The 17,280-nt window shown below is 39.4% G+C and overlaps 1 protein-coding gene and 1 pseudogene across 3 annotated transcripts in view; both read left to right on the plus strand.

Annotated features, from left to right (window-relative positions):
- The window catches only part of LOC107983209 (speedy protein 1-B-like), a 104,562-nt pseudogene extending 92,144 nt beyond the window's left edge, over positions 1–12,418 (plus strand).
- Positions 1–17,280, plus strand: part of prkg1 (protein kinase cGMP-dependent 1) — a 904,903-nt gene that overhangs the window by 298,333 nt on the left and 589,290 nt on the right. The window lies entirely within an intron of this gene.

Raw genomic sequence — 17,280 nt, forward strand, 5'->3', positions numbered from 1 at the left:
AGCAAGAGTTTATTTATTGCATTTATATCTCACATTTTAGCCAAAATATCTTACAGAGTACCTTACAAATCGTTAATTTTATAGTTCAGGCTTACAGTTTAATTAAACACAGCGAATAAGGTAAAGGGAATGATAGTGGGAGAGAGAAATAAGTCCAGCATAGGTTGTCTGATCTTCTCCCCTTGGAGACTATAGTAGTTGCAGTTGGAATGGTGGGATTGCCAAAGGAAATGGTGCGATCCCACCTATTCATCTCTCTGTTTCAAGATGCATCATACTGAAAATCAACCATGAATTTTTGATATCTCAAGACAGAAAATCAATTCTTTGCTGCTAGTGAAATACAAAAGCAATGCATTCTAACTATTAGTTGCGTTTTTAACCACCAGATATTCTCTATATCATAAGTCTTGCCCTGTGTAACTGTATAAACAATTTCAACTAAAATATTGGTAAAAGTCAAAGCAGTATTATTCCACTACAGCAGTAAGATCAGCATGTACCTTATATCCCCTGTGGAAGCCCCATAAGATATGGGTTACTCATTAGAATGTGCATAAACATCCATAACAAATCTCATACAGACTTTTTGTCAACAACCACCCAGTTTACCCTAGAGCCTTTTCATGGGGCTAACATTGAGTTATTGTGACTTGGATTGACATTAGAGTAGGCACATGGACTCTATTTAGTCTAGAATGATTCCAGGACCATGAGCCATATGCCAATCATGATTGGAGGAATGGGATGAAAAAACAAAGATCTTTGCGGGGGGGAAGGGGGAGGGTTTAAAAGAGTGAGATGAAGAAAGGGAAGATTTGTGGATTTCAGGCTTCATTTTAAGGAGCTTTGCAATTTCTCCTCTCCTCTTGAGCAAAGCATGGTGCCACAGGAGAGAGGGTCCCACCACGTGGATTAAACCCAGATCAAAATTGCACAATGAGACACACGGAAATGGTCTGCATTGTGTTCCCTGCTTCCGCTAGGTGGTGCTTCCAAATTTATTGGAAAGGTAATTTTTAAGCTTCTTCTGTTGTCATTTGGAAAGGGAAAAAAAGGAATGAGAGACTACCAGAATATTTGTGTCCTGCCTGCCATGGGGGCACAAGGCGGCAGGGTCCCAAAGCACCAGACGTCAGTGGGAATCAAGAGCCTGAAATGAAAAAGAGATTTCCGCAACAGTTTTACTGTAGCCTTTTTGTCTTCTGGACTCAGAACAAGAGGCCTTTTTTGATCTCCTGGAGGATGGTTTAATACAGGATTTCCTCTCAATGGACACATACTATAGAATCTCAGTTAAGTATCTTATAGCTATGACCATGATGTACTTCAAATGTGTTGGCTTGAATACAAGAGAATAAATGCAGATTAATTTCTTCCTGGCTCTATACCTGGCAAACAACATGGAAGAAGATACGGAAGACTATAAATACGAAAACTTCCCCTGGGCCCTTGGTGTCAATTGGAGGAAGTTCATCCCAGACTTCTTGAAAATGTGGGACGGTTTTTGGGCTAAAATGAAATACAGAGTATTTGTTAGCCGGCAATGATGTCATGAGATAATACTGAAGAACCCTTTTCATTGGGTTTGATCCCGGGAATGAGCCATCCACCACAGCAGGGCAATACGGAGTTATCTGAAGAATGAGAGTGACTTGTTCCCCAGGGGGCCTGGGGTGACTCCCCTTCAGGTTTGCCTTCTGTGTTCATTTGAGCTACATTAAGATCCTGAAATAACTTCTTTAAGCAGTGATCTTCCTTCCAGTGACCTCCCGTCTTCTGGGCCATTGAGCCAGGATTCAAACAGCTTTCCTCTCTTGGTGGTACACTTCAAGAATGATTGTAGCATGCAGAGACGGTTTCATCCTTAAATTTCTGAATGGCAATCCAGCAGGAACCCTTATGGAGACAGATTGATCAGATGCGGATTTCTGATTCCTGGGATACTGTTCGATGACTAAGAATTGTCTTCAAACAGTCATTAATTCCTTCCTTGAAGTGGTGTTCATTGGATGGTCTTCATTTCCATTTACCGGGATCTACTTTTTAAACACTTTTAAAAAGAATATGCCCTAACGTCTGTATTTAAGAAAAAGGGTTATATGTAGTATGGATTGTACAATTTCAAATGGGCTGGCCAAGCCAGCTCTTAATAAAGATGTATTAGATTTTTTTTAAAAAGAAAAGAAAACACCAAAATGCTCTGGAAAAAAAAAGTTGAGGTGAGAAAAAAAGTGAGCTAGTTTTAATGAACATTATAGTGTCAACTGTAAAAAACATGCTTTTCAAGGAACTTATAAAATGTACAGTACTTACAAACTGCAGAATTTATGCTAAACTTCTTTTTCTGTCCTGTGTAGATGTAACTAATATTGATTTTAGCCTAGAAAGGGTTATTTTAGGACATTGATGGGACATGTCTTTGGTCTGTGAGCAGAATTAGTTTTGGAATGGTCTCAGGAGATGCATTCCAGCAGTGGGTAGGGCTCAAAGTGTGTGGTAGCGCCAATGCGGGGTTGTCAGTGTCAGACTCAATTCCTACCAAAGGAACATTTCCCATCAAACACAACTAGGTTTTGTTTATGTCTGCCAAAGAACAAACCAGAGATTTTTAGGTACATGAAGTACAGTTTTATTTATTCGTGAATAAATGCCAGTGTAAAAGTTTCCAAGGTTAAAAACTTTAGCTTGGTTTCACACAACAGCTTCCCTACCTACCTCTAAAGAGTCCCTCACTGGTCAGGTTACCGCAGAAAAAGTTTGCAAGCCAGATGGGGAACACTTGGAGGTTCCCCATTCTTCTTTTATACCACCCTGAAACATCTCTGTCACAATTATGACACAAATCAACATCCAGATTGCAAACTCAGAAGAAGAATGTGGCTTCTCAAGGTTCTAGCTCTTTTTAATTAGAAATATTGCTTTCTAGGCACTGCTTATCAGTTACCAAGAGACTGAATACTCTTTCGTGTCAGGTAATGTGATTAAATTGATAGAATGACATTTGACTTACAACAACATTGCTGGAGACATACAGATGCTTGTAGGTGTCTGTTTATGCATGTGTAATGGAGAGAAAAATACTTTATATTCCTGTGCTGTCTACAGTGCTGGTTAATCTAAGTCTGTGGTGAACATTTAATATAAACAGCTGTCTAGTTCCATAGAACAATACTGTCTGAAACACTAAAGACAGAGTTTCAGAGAAATTGCATACTTTTCCCTCCCTGTGAAAGAAGATGTTGGTGATAAAATGAGAACATTGGGAAATAACATGTTGATGATAAAATGAGAATAGTTTCCAAAATCTCAAATTTTGTTCAGAATAAAGTTGTACAAGTTCTTAACTATCTTAATACCATATATGGGATTCATATCTCAAGAATATGAAGAAAAACCACTTTCCTCCATACTGTGTTCTTGACCATTTTTTAAAAAGTAATGGCATAGGATTACATTCTGGAAAAATCACAACTCATCTTTCTAAGAATGGCATTCTGACTATAAAAGTAGGGGTACCAAATACTAAAATGTGCCAGAGCACCATGGAGAATGACTGATGTATGGATCTGCATGCCTTAAGCTCTTCAGCGTACAGAACATCTACATGGAATGAAAGCTGTTTGATAGACAAATACACTACATTGGAATTATGTCCCCCCCTCAAATGTAGATGATATGTCAGTATATAAAAGCATTTATTCTCATTTATTATTGATTTTGTTCTAGTGTGATCATGTTGCTTGTATTTAAAAAATGGTTTCTTCTGTCGCGAATCATTAAAGCTAATATTTTTAAGCCGTTTGTAAGCAAATCTGAAGTTGTTGCTTTCAAAGAATACCAGCTATGTCAGGAACATGTATGATACATGCTATGGAAGCTTTCTGGATCCTGCAATATTAGGATACAACTAGATTAAAATATTTTAATAAAATTGTGATAACAGTTTATGAGTGGGCTTCTCCTAATTTAAGACTTGTGAGAACAGAGAGTTCTCCAATTTTGTAGTAGTGAAAAGCCTGTAGAGCAATTGCTTATAAGGCTTCTTAGGCTGCAATCCTATACATGCTTCTTATACATATGAACATTAGAAGAGAACTACTGGATCAAACAAAGGGCTTATCAGGTTTAGTTTTATGTTTGCTCAGTGGCCAGTCTTTCTGCTAGTATGATTATACTGTTATGTTCCCCAGCAATTGTTATGAAGATGCTTATTGTAGTGTATAGTAGACGCTGACGGCACTTTCCTTCTTGAATTTATCCATTATTATTTTAAAGCCATTTAAGTTAACGATCATATGTATGACTTGTGATGGTAAATTCAATAATTAATCTGTGTGATGTGTGAAGAAGTGCTTCCTTTTGTCTTTCCTAAATCACTTACCTAAACTTAACATGGCTGCATAACCCCAAAATCTAATATTACTGAGGACGGATTGAGATAGGGAAGAAAAGAAGCATCTTCTTGTCAACTTTCTTCACACCGGGAATACTTCTATACATCAAAGAAAATGTAAGGCATGAAGCTATTACACAATAAGTCTTTTAAAACTATAACATTAAGGGATGAATAGGAAAGTCCGGTGCTATAAGGTACCCATATAGCAAACATGTATCTAGTATACAGAAATGAAATTATTTTCTTACTGTTAATAATTGTAAACTATTTGGATAATTTCTTTTGCAATATATATTAGATATTAAAATGATAGAACTATGAAATTTTATCCAATATATTTTATAAGAGTAAAAAATATTACTCAACTAATATGTTCAAAGAAAATAATCATATGTTGATAACCTGAAAAAACACAATATGAGGCATAGCATCCCTTGAATTTGAAATATAAAATTATAACCAATATTTAAACAAAGAAGTCATCCTATTCTGAGAACACAAGTCCACCAGAATACAATAAAGTTATCCTTTTAAAATATGGGATATGAGGTCCATTAGACTTTTAAAAAGGCATAAAGTCCTTGGAACTCTAAAAGAAGAAATACAAAGTTTCTTGCTGTTTCTTCAGAACCATTTCATTAAATCTTCATCAGTTTGTAAATCTTTCTTTTTTAAATTGCTATAAACTTGATTTTTAATGCTTTAATTTTCTAGAAAGTAAACAATATATTATATAAATGTTTTACAGTATAAGTAGCCATATATTTATGAATACATGCTAAGAATGTTGTATAAACTCAAACCCAGGGGTCTATGCGACCCATCGAAGCTATTTATCCGGCCCCCGCAACAGCGGCTCCCTCCTCTTCTGCCGAGGAAGGTGTATGCGGAGCGAAGGAGAAGGAGGAAAAGGCATGTGCCTTCCTCTCCTCCCTCGGCCCCCACACACCTTTTCCTTCTCCCTCGCCCTGTGTGACGTTTCCTACCACCACTGCCGCTGAGGAAGGCATGCACGAGGTGAGGGAGGAGGGAAAGGCGCTTGCCTTTCCCACCTTGTCCCTTGCTCGGTGTGTGCCTTCCAAAGCTTTGCTTGTTTATATCAGTATTTTAATTATTGTTTAATTAATAATCAATTATTAAGGGGTGCTTTGCTAGTACTTTTGGTGCACAAAGGCAGAAGAGGGTTGGACTAAATGGCCCAAGGGGTCTCTTCCAACCCTCTTTATTATTTTTATCATGATTATGATTATGATTATTAACATTGAGGCTGTATTTGTTCCCGTTTTGTTTTTTTACTTCAAAATAAGATATGTGCAGTGTGCATAGGAATTTGTTCATAGTTCTTTTAAAACTATAGTCCGGTCCTCTAACGGTCTGAGGGACCGCAAACTGGCTCCCTGTTTAAAAAGTTTGAGGACCCCTGCAAACCTGTTAGCAAGTATTTATATTCTCACCATCCATTGAGATTGGGTTTCCAGCTTTATCCACAATGAATTCAAGTAATAGTATTCGAAAACTCATTTCTAAAAGGATGGGATCTGATCATTTACCTCTGTAGGTTGTTAATGAACCTAATTAGATGACAATTTACAATTACAATGCCCTACTTTTCTAACTAACTTTTCTACTTTTCAAAGTGCGACTAGGAAAATTAAGGTAAATTTACAACTATTATGAACTGAATTATCTGTAACTACTTTAGAGATAGCTATTGTAATTAATTTGATCATTCAAATTCGTAGGAAAACTTGGGTGCAAATTAAGTATGAAAAAAATGCTTCTGTCTGCCATAACTTACTGTGAAGATCTGAATTATAAAACCTATGATTGTTGATTCAGAAACAATAATCTTTAAAGCATCAGGGCTGTGATTTTTTTCTATAAAGTAGTTAATCTGAAATAGTATCAGTATTATGATTTCTGATGTAACCTTTGTATTCAATTATGCAGAAATAATTTTCTTGATTTTATGCGTAGCATGGTCAAAAGTAATAGGCCTTTTACTTATATCTGTTTGAACTCATTAAGTAAGGAATGTCAATTTATCTCATTGGTTTTCTGAAAATAACACGATTAGGATAACCTCTAGTACAAGCTGCTTTGAGTCTCTTTTAAGAGAAAAAACTGCATATAAATAAATATTATAAATATTAATAATCATATTTAATAATTGGAAGAAAGCCGTGCTGCATCTTCTTTATAACCTACATCCAAGAAATAATTTATCTTTATTTTAAGAAACAGAGAAAAATGAATGATTACTTGAGAAAATATGATCTGGAAATGTTATATGTTGATTTATGAAAATTTCATACCTTAAGATTATAATCTTGAATACATATGTCCAAAAATGATATGTGGAATTAATTTTATTGTGATATGAACTTAATATAAGGGTCAGTGACATTAATCAAGAGAAGACATCTTAAACAAATGTAGAAATATTAATAAAAATATCATACATATAGCATCCATAATAATTAAAAAAACTGAAAAATGGATTATTTGATTAAGTTAGAATGAATGTACTCTTTAAACTAATCATGTAAAGCTTTGCTATACTAGATGGTGGTGGACTACCTGTGAAGACACTTTTGATTTGTAAAATAAAAATCCTCACTGAACCTAAAATATTTTTTATGTAATATCAAAAATAACTACGCAGTAGGGTAGAGAGGGCAATTACGGGTGATTTGGTACTTCTAGATGGTGGGGACTCCCTTCTACCTCTGCAGGAAGAGTCTCTGTCTAGACCATAACTGGGTCCAATCTGGCATTTGGCCTGCTAGATCAGTTCCAAGTTATTAGCCAGTGTAGATTCCCTTCAATTACCGTATTTACTTGAGTCTAACATACCATCAAATCTAATGCACACCTCAGTTTTCAAAACTTTGAAACCCCCCAAAAAGTATTTATCATATTACACAAATCTAATGCACACCCTAATTTTGGGAAGGTAATTTAGTAAAAAAAAAAGTGAGCATGAGAATTGAGTAAATACAGTACCTAGTGTCAACAGTGACATTAGCACCCCTCACTACTTAACCAACTGCAAGATTGCATCTACACTGTAGAATTAATGCAGTTTTACATCACTTGAACTGCTATGGCTTGATGCTATGGAATCATGGAAGTTTTGGTTTGGTGAGGAACCAGCCTTCTGGCAAAGGAAGCTAAAGACCTTGTAAAATTACAACTCCCATGATTCCATAACACTGAGCCAGAGCTGTTCAAGTGGTGTCAAACTGCATTGATTCTATAGTATAGATGTAGCCCTAGTCATACATGAGTGAGTTGTAAGGCACAAATTCCTGAGGATCATATCCCTCTACTACAAGAACTGACCATTTGTTTCTACTTTTTAGAGTAGTTCTTTAATTCATTGTTGATTGATAATGACTTCTGTTCTTATCCCATCACTGATAAGTTTGCTCAGGAGTCTTTGTATGGCATTTTCTGAACTTTTCTTGAAAGTCCAAGTAAAGAATTTTTACACAGTTCACACTTTTGGAGAGGTCTAAAAGGTTAGTTGAACAGGATGTAGTTTTGCTGAAAGTGTGTTGAATCTTTTTTTAACACAGTTTGTACTTCTCTATTCTTTCCATTTTATCTTTAATAACCTTTGCCGCCAATTTACTTGGAGCAGATAATACAGTTTCCTGGATTTCCTGATTCTTTTTTAAAGTTAGTTTTACCTTGGCCATTCTCAAGTTTGCTGAATTAGAGGTTGAATTTAGGGACATTTTAGGGACTTTAGTTAGAGAGCAGCATGTTCCCTTTTGTGTTTTTTTACTATCTGGATTTAGTGACTGCTATAATTTTATTTGTAATTTAAGAGATCCAAATTTTCATCTCTTGTGGTTGCTTTTTGTTTTGCATTCTCACCTTGCTTGATTTTCTTGTATTCTAGTCTCAATCTGCTTTTTCCTTTTCTTGTCTCTCCTACGGGGGCATTATTTTATTGTAAGTTTTCTTATATTTCAACTATCAATTTGATATTTTCTTGGATCATATAGTCTTTAATTAATGACCAGTCCGTCATTTTACTTTTTTTACATTCATTATTTTTCATCATCTGTGTTAGAGTGTTCATATTCATTGTGTCCATTATTTTCCAAATCCATTGTTTTCATAAATAAATAACAAAGGGGAGAAAATCAAACACCAAGGGACTTCACAGGCCAATGTCCAAGGGGTCAAATAGGAGTCCCAGAGCACCTTCTTTGAAAGCACCCCTCCAATAAATAGCCACCGAAGAACAGTACCACCTAGCCCCATCTCAGAGAGATGAATCAAAAGGATACCATGGTTAATGGTATCAAAGGTTTTTGAAAGGTCCAGCAAGACCAACAGGGACAGAGTCCCCCCTCCCCCCATTCAGTTCCCTTCATAGGTCATCCAGCAAGGACCCAAAGATGTACCTGTCCAGGTCTGAAACCAGACTGAAATGGATCTCAATAATCCATCTCTTCCAGGAATCCCCAGAGTTGAGAAGCCATCATATGCTCTAGTACAGGGGTCCTCAAACTTTTTAAGTAGAGGGTCAGTCCACAATCCTTCAGACTGTTGAGGAGCTGAATTATCATTTGGAAAAAAAATGAACAAATTCCTATGCACACTGCAAAAACAACAACAATGAAAGGGCAATACAATATTTAAAAATAAAAACAATTTTAACCAACATAAACCTATCAGGATTCCAGTGAGATAGTCAAGTTATTTAGGATTGTTGTTGTTGTGTGCCTTCAAGTCATTTCAGACTTTGGATGGGCCTAAGTCTAAAACGGAGGGTGGGGGCCAGGTAAATGACCTTGGGGGGCCACATCTGGCCCACGGGCCTTAGTTTGGGGACTCCTGCTCTAGTATCTCGTTCAGAAATGGAAGGTTGGAGCCTGTAGTTTTCTAGGATTCTGGGAAGGTATCCTATCCTCAGATGATGGCTTACAACAGCCTCCTTCAGGCATGTTGAAACTCTACATGTTGTAAAGCGGCATAATCACTCATTTTACTCATTCAGCCAGCCTGTTTTATTAGCCAGAAAGGGCAATGGTTTAGTTCACACGTGGGTTCCTATACCATTTCAATATAAATTTTCTTTCTAATTCTTTATATTTTTCCTTTTTAATTAATCTCCTTCATTAGTAGGAAATTTATTGATTAGCCCTTAGGCCAATCACAGTATCAAAAAGGCTTGTTAAAACATGCTTACACACCATATAGTAAAAACACTTATAACAATACAGTAAATAAATATGATAAAACTGAATATATAACATCATGTTTCCGTATCACCCCTACAATTTACCCCAATCAGCCCCACATATGTGGTTCTCAGACATATTGCTTTGCTTAAAAACGGGGCTGTTTTACATGTTATTTTTGAGTCTTGGCCACACATAAAATATGTTGTTCTGATGTGGGATTCCCAATTAATTGTCTGTTTGATATATGAACCAAGGCACAAGTCCCTCACCTTCTGATACAATTTACAATCAAATAATATGTGTGCTATATTCTCAACTTCTGGTACACCGCAGATACAAATCCATTCATGAGGAGGGATGCTGTTATATCTCCCGTATCTGACCATTGTCTCGAGCTGATCAAATCTAGCTTGTGTGAATACCTCCTTAAAATGTTTTTGGCATTTCTATTTTTAGATAGACTTTCTATTATTTGACTTGTGAGTGGCCCTTCTTTTTGCCTTTTAGCTTGTATTGTCCTTATACTGTATTCATCATCCTTAACCATCAATTTATATATTGATCCCTTTCTCTGATTTCTATATTTTTAATATTTCCTCTATCTTATTTTCTTTTTCTATTTTTCTTCAACATTTGCCTTGTGTATATAATCCTAATAATTCTAACCAATTTCTGTTTCCAACCTTTTCTGTTATCCTGTCTAAGGAAATGAGCTGGCCATTCAAATAATACATAGCCTTAATTTAATAATAGCCTTTATTCCTCATTACTTTCCACCAATTGGGGTCAGTCCCTTGCTTCTATGTAGGATGCAGCAAGACACATTCTTGCCCTTGTTTCACCCTAAAGTGGTTCCCCATAGGGATGTCACCACTTTTGACAGCAGCCCAGCAGTGTCCTCATTGGGCTTTTGCTTTTATTTACTAGCTATCCAACTCTACAACTATGATAAGTAGAATAGGCTGGCAGAGTCTGCAAGGAAGGAGAGGTGGATCTCCCCCCGCTTGCCCAGTTCCACAGGCAGAATACCATCAGGTTGTGGCAGTATCAGTAGCTGGCTAGGAGGATGCTTGCCTTTGATCGACACTCATGGGCAGGTTTTCCTGGAGTTTCCTATCTTGGCAGAAGGTGCATAACGTTAGTCCATGAGGTAGGGCAATCTGGATCACAATTTGAAGAGAGAAATTTTCTCAAGCATAGCAAACTCTAGTTGACATGTACGAATTTGTTTGTAAAATATGCTGTCTTAGGCATTCCTTTATTTGTACCTTTTTTAAAAAAAGTTCTGTACATAGACATTTTTACCAAGGATCCAGTTGTCTGTCTTCTTAAATGGGAATAAATGCAGTTATCTTCTTTTTCTAGAACCCAAATGAAAAGGGCAATTTTGAAATGAAAATGGGTAAGCAGTAAGTTCACCTCTTCCCCACATGTATACAGTGGATCTAGATTGGAATTATCTAGGCTTATTTGTCAGTTTAGAAAAGGAAGATATTTAATCTTTCAGTACCTATTTAGAGCAGGACTTGAATCTTGTGTATTATTTTCATATACAGGTGTGGCTTTCCAGAATGCTAATGCTTTTGAAGTGGTGTCGTTTGAGCAACAAAGTTCCTTTGAAAAACTGCAAATAAAAGAATGCTAAAAGCAGCTTGACAATGTAGCTATAAAGTTCAACTACCTTCAGAAAGCACATAGGTTTTAAAAAATAGAAGAACACTCATTTTGAATGAGAAATGGCATGAACATGTCAAAAGAGATTGTTGGATTGATTAATGGCAAAGTCAAGGGAGCTAAAAAAAAGCTTCCTTTAAAAAAGTAGATGTTATGTGCAAATAAAAAAGGGATATGAGTAATATGATAATAAAAAATCGCATACCAAATTTCAGCCTACAATCTGCTATGCTATGAAGGAGGTTCAGTATAAGCTTCCCAACATTATAAAGCTAGTAATAACATTTAAATATCCCAGTAGCAAGAAATATGGAAACAAGGCACTGACAGATTGCAAATACAATTTTGTGTATTGTGATACCTGGTTAAAAATCTATCTTCACTGCAGAAGACAGTGAAGCGGTAATTGTATAGAAATATAGTCTTACAGTTCCTAGCTTTATGAGATGTGTGTGGGTAACTTTTTATTACAGAATTAATGTTCTGAATATCAGTTGGAGGCAAATGATGCTAGGAGAGTTCTCTGGCCATGAGCCATTTGACTAGACATTGTGTGAAATTTGATACTGAACTAGATACATCTTTAATTCAGTCTAGCAATACTCCCCTTGCTTTCCTGCCTGAAATGTGAAACAAGTAACAGTATCTATCTAACAGTAATTAATTTTATAATAAAAATAAATACAACTAAAGTATAAAACAAATACACTGAAAACACATCAGTAAAAAGTAAAACAAACAAACTGCAAGCATGTGGGTTACAAGCAGGTGGGTTGAGAAGCCAAAATCATGTTTCAGTTAAATTTGCCTACCTGTAAGACCTCAGTTTGTATTGATATCCATAGATTATTGAGCAGTAACATTGACACAAAATGTAGGCCTATTACCCTACACATGTCACATTTGTTTTGATTGATTTTTTAACATCTTTGCCTGATTGAAAAGTTTCTTGGTTTCGAAAGCTTGCTTGATATATTTTGTGGCTTTTAGTTGGTCAATAAACATATCACTATTTCATGGATTTTGTTTCATAAAATATAGTAGTTCTCTTATTGGATAATTTATTTGTGATTGAATGGGCTGTAAAATAGACTAGAAGGCTTATATTCATGTTAGCATTCATCAGTCAGCCCCCCCCCCCCCCCAAAAAAATTGACATACTTTGAATGTGGTTTATTTCCAAGCATGGGACATGTTATTTATGACTAGCCTATGTCCCATCTATTTATTTATTTATTTACAGTATTTATATTCCGCCCTTCTCACCCCGAAGGGGACTCAGGGCAGATTACAATGAACACATATATGGCAAACATTCAATGCCAACAGACAAACAACATACAGTATAGACAGACACAGAGGCATTTAACATTTTTCCAGCTTCACGATTCCGGCCACAGGGGGAGCTGTTGCTTCACCATCCACTAGTGGCTGTACTTCCTCATTCCTTTCCTTGTGTTTTGCTGGAAGTTTTATGGTGTTGTAAATTAGTTAAATTAGCCTCCTGCATAAAGCGTACCTAAATTTCCCTACTTGACAGATGCAACTGTCTTTCGGGCTGCATAGGTCAACAGCAAGCTGGGCTATTTAATGGTCGAGGGCTTAACCCGACCCGGGCTTTGAACTCATGACCTCTCAGTCAGTAGTGATTTATTGCAGCTGGTTACTAGCCAGCTGTGCCACAGCCCGGCCCCTATGGGTTTAAATTCAACCAATTTATAAAAAATGCATCTTGGTGGTGACTCATTCCACATTTAGCATGGCATCATGTTTGTTGTGTCTACAGTGAGCATTATCTTGGTATCTATGACAGATCTGATCACAGCTGTTGTAAGATTTGAGAATGAAATGACTGATATGTTTTTATTTTATAAAAAGCAATTATAGCAACCTTGGACTGATGCATTGTGAGATTGATGCACTGTGAAGAGATCCAAGTTACTACAGATCTATATCTATTAATGATCCTCATCATTGGGCCTCTTTTTTTACCCTTCCACTGACCACTACCTCATTGTCTTGGATGTGAGAATAAGAGTCAAGGGCAAGAGACAGCTGATGTTCTTCTGGCATTGGTAGCAGTTGCAGTAGACTTCTTTGTGAATTTGCTCCCAGTTAGCCAGTGCAGCAGCCATGTCATGTAAGGGTCAGGGTCAGCCATGCAAGGATGGTATGCAAAAGAACATAGGCAAACATAGCAGTCTTCCTTCCTCAACTGCCCACTCTCCACTCCTACAGATAATAGCTGTGCACAGGGCCGGCCCAACACGGAGGCCACGTGAGGCTGCTGCCTCGGGCGCAGGCCCGGGGGGGCGCCGTCAGGCGCCCTGGCCCCGCCTCCCATGCTGCGTGAGAGGCGGGGTCAGGGTGAGCTGCACGGGAGGCTCCCGCGCAGCTCAGCCTCGCCGGCCTGGCCTTTTCCAAGGGGCCAGACTGCAGCAAAGGTCCTTGCAGGCCGCGATCGCGGCCTGCAAGGACCTTTGCTGCAGTCTGGCCCCCTGGAAAAGGCCAGAGCGCGCTGGAAGGGAGGCAAGGCCCCGTCTGGGCGGAGCCTCGCCTCCCGGCCTGCGCGCCCTGGCCCCGCCTCTCACGTTGCGTGAGAGGCGGGGCCAGGATGAGCTGCGAGGGAGGCGCGGCCAGGGTTGGCCCCGCCTTCCTCGCAGCTCAGCCTCGCCGGCCTGGCCTTTTCCAGGGGGCCAGACTGCAGCAAAGGCCCTTGCAGGCCGCAATCGCGGCCTGCAAGGACCTTTGCTGGAGTCTGGCCCCCTGGAAAAGGCCAGAGCACGCTGGAAGGGAGGCAAGGCCCCGTCTGGGCGGAGCCTCGCCTCCCGGCCTGAGCGCCCTGGCCCTGCCTCTCACGCAGTGTGAGAGGCGGGGCCAGGATGAGCTGCATGGGGGGGGGGGCGGGGCCAGGGTTGGCCCCGCCTCCTGCGCAGCTCAGCTTGCCAGTCTGGCCTTTTCCAGGGGGCCAGACTGCAGCAAAGGTCCTTGCAGGCCGCGATCGTGGCCTGCAAGGACCTTTGCTGCAGTCTGGCCCCCTGGAAAAGGCCAGACTGGCAAGCTGAGCTGCGCGGGAGGTGGGGCCAACCCTGGCCCCGCCCCCCACGCCCTGCCCCCGCCTCTCACGCTGCGTGAGAGGCGGGGCCAGGGCGACCTGCGTGGGAGGCGGGGCCAACCCTGGCCCCGCCCCCCACACCCTGGCCCCGCCTCTCACGCTGCGTGAGAGGCGGGGCCAGGGCGCGGGAGGCGGGGCCCGCCGGCGGGGCGCAGGAGGCGGGGGGGGCGCAATTTCCCCTCCCCGCTTTATATAAAAAAATATGTCCGGCCGGCCCTGGCTGTGCAGTAGAATGGGGGGCAACCAAGTGGCGTTCACTGCAGTAGGATGGAAACTGTCTCCCTCCAGTGAGAATATGCTTGAATAGAGAAGGTCTGTATATTATGTGAGTGATCTATTCCAGGGCCGATCATGTAATACAGATGCTTAGAGAAGTGTTCTCTTTAGACTTTCAACAGAATTCTATGCTCAACTTCCTGCAAACTTCCAGCACAAGCTTCTCATGGAATCACACTGGAGGCGTAGAGAGAGCACTTCTCTAGGCATTACTAGATCCTTCAGCATTATTCTGTGGTATTCCAATATTTTCTCATATATCTCAAACTACATTCAATGAGCTCATGCCATAACTGGGCCTACTGTACTGCACAGGATTTGAAAATATTCCTGCAGTGCAAAGAAAATGTATTAAATTATTCATATTCCCCTGCAGGAACAAATGATTTAAAGAAATATATCCCTAGTGGATGAAATGTCTCCCTCCAAACTATGGTTTTTAAAATAACTCTTTGCAGCTATGCAGTCTTATCTGCTGGGAAGTGATTTCATCAACTGGGAATTATGCAGTGAGCCCAATGACGGCAAATTACCAATTGAGAGTGAGAGCTTTCCCCCCCCCCCCCCGTCTTTGTTCCAAATTTTCAGATTTGTTGTTGTTGAAGATTTTTGCAGCTCCTTGAAAATCCAAAACTGGATATACTTTTCATACCATGTATTAGCTTTCATACAAAATGTACCACTTTTCACTCAGCCCTTGGGTCAAAATATATACTATGAGATATGTGGTATGCAGCTCTATATATTTTTTAACATATTGGAATAGGGTGTCTCAGCCAGGATTCTCTAGGAACCTAAGAGTCCAGTAAGAGGTCACTATGTGTTGTCTGGGGGCGATTCTAGATAGCACCTAAATTTGAGTTTAAAATGAGGAGTAAAAAATCCCGGGACCTGACTGCAGGTCCCAACACAGTTGTGTTAGTCCCGGGATTGGGTCCCCACCATCCTCACAGGCTTCCTCTGTATTGTAACAAGTTGGAGGGTGGATGGGACATCTGGCAGAAGTTTTTTAAAAATCACTCTGTTATGCAATGGACCTCATATGCACACATGCAAATATCTAAATGCACACACAAGCACATTTTTATGTCTCTCTTCCCCAATTCTTAATGCAAGTTCTGTTTAATAATATAAACTGAAAAAAAGAGTTTCAAAGAGTTCTAAGTGCTCTCTGTTTGTGTTCCCTTTAAACCAGATGTGTGCCTGTTTGACAGCCCAATCATCTGTTTCAGGCTTGTTAAAAGTGGACGTATGCTGGAGCAGTCTCAACAGGGGGAGGAAAGGAAATCATGTGTTTTGCATGGCTGCAGTCATGTGATTATGAGCATTTTCTATCCAAATTCAGGATATAAGGGGACGTTTTTACCATGTACTTTCCTTCTATTAATGTGAATAAGCATGGATTTAGTACTAGCATAATTTAGCCTGGTAACTTCTGCATTTTAGGTGATGTGTAGAAGGACCCTGAGAAATCATGATTGAAAAAAAAAGCTGGTTTTTAAACAGGACACACAATAATTTTATGCCAGGATTCCCTGAAATGCTAAAGTTATTTTTAGTGTTCTTTCAGAGGAAAGAGGTTGATAAAGGTTGCTCCATAGTGAGGAAATATGAAGCATCTATGGGTTGCCTGTTTTATTTTTAAGAATTGTCTTACCTTGAATGGGAGATTATGATGATGGGGCTGGGGGAGGGGGGGAAGGCGTTAATTATTATTATTATTATTATTATTATTATTATTATTATTTACAGTATTTATATTCTGCCCTTCATACCTCAAAGGGGACTCAGGGCAGATCACAATGTACATATACATGGCAAACATTCAATGCCATTGGGCATATGACATACAGACAGATACACAGAGGCATTTTAACGTTTTTCAGCTTTTGGCTTCATGAGGGTATGCTCGATTCCAGCCACAGGGGGAGCTGCTGCTTCATCATCCACTGTGACACTGAGTCCTTGATGGAGTACTTTCTCATTCTTCCACATACTGCTGGACATTTTTATGGTGATGTAAATTAGTTAAATTAGTCTCCCCTCATAAAGCGGTACCTAATTTTCCTATTCGACAGATGCGACTGTCTTTCTGTTGCTTCAGTCAACAGTGAGCTATGCTATTTAATGGTTGGGCACTCAATCCGACCCGGGCTGGTTTCTAACTCATGACCTCTTGGTCAGTAGTGATTTATTGCAGTTGGCTACTAACCAGCTGCGCCACAGCCCGGCTTTTGTGCAGCTTTGTCCTGATGATGGCAACATACACTTAAACTAGAACAAAGATAGGCTAGTCTGGAATCTTTTTTGCCTCATGCAGCTGTTTCAAGCCTGCATTAGGCTTGAACATAAAATTTTAATCAAATCTGGAGTTGCTATTTCAGATGTTTGGTTTGGGTGTTCTTGGCTCAGGTCCTCCTGGACTGTTCCTGGATGTCTTGAGGAGCACAAAATGGCATGAGTATTGGAGGCCAGGGTCAAGGGAGTGACAAAAATAGCTCAAGGGGCCCTCATAGAGTCTGGGTAATGCATTTTGCCCACCTCGCTTTAGAACAAACAAAACTACAGGTTTAATGTACAGTACAACTTGCTTCTTATGTTCTATTTCTATC

The sequence above is a fragment of the Anolis carolinensis genome, chromosome 3 (assembly GCF_035594765.1).
Source record: "Anolis carolinensis isolate JA03-04 chromosome 3, rAnoCar3.1.pri, whole genome shotgun sequence".
NCBI lineage: Eukaryota > Metazoa > Chordata > Lepidosauria > Squamata > Dactyloidae > Anolis > Anolis carolinensis.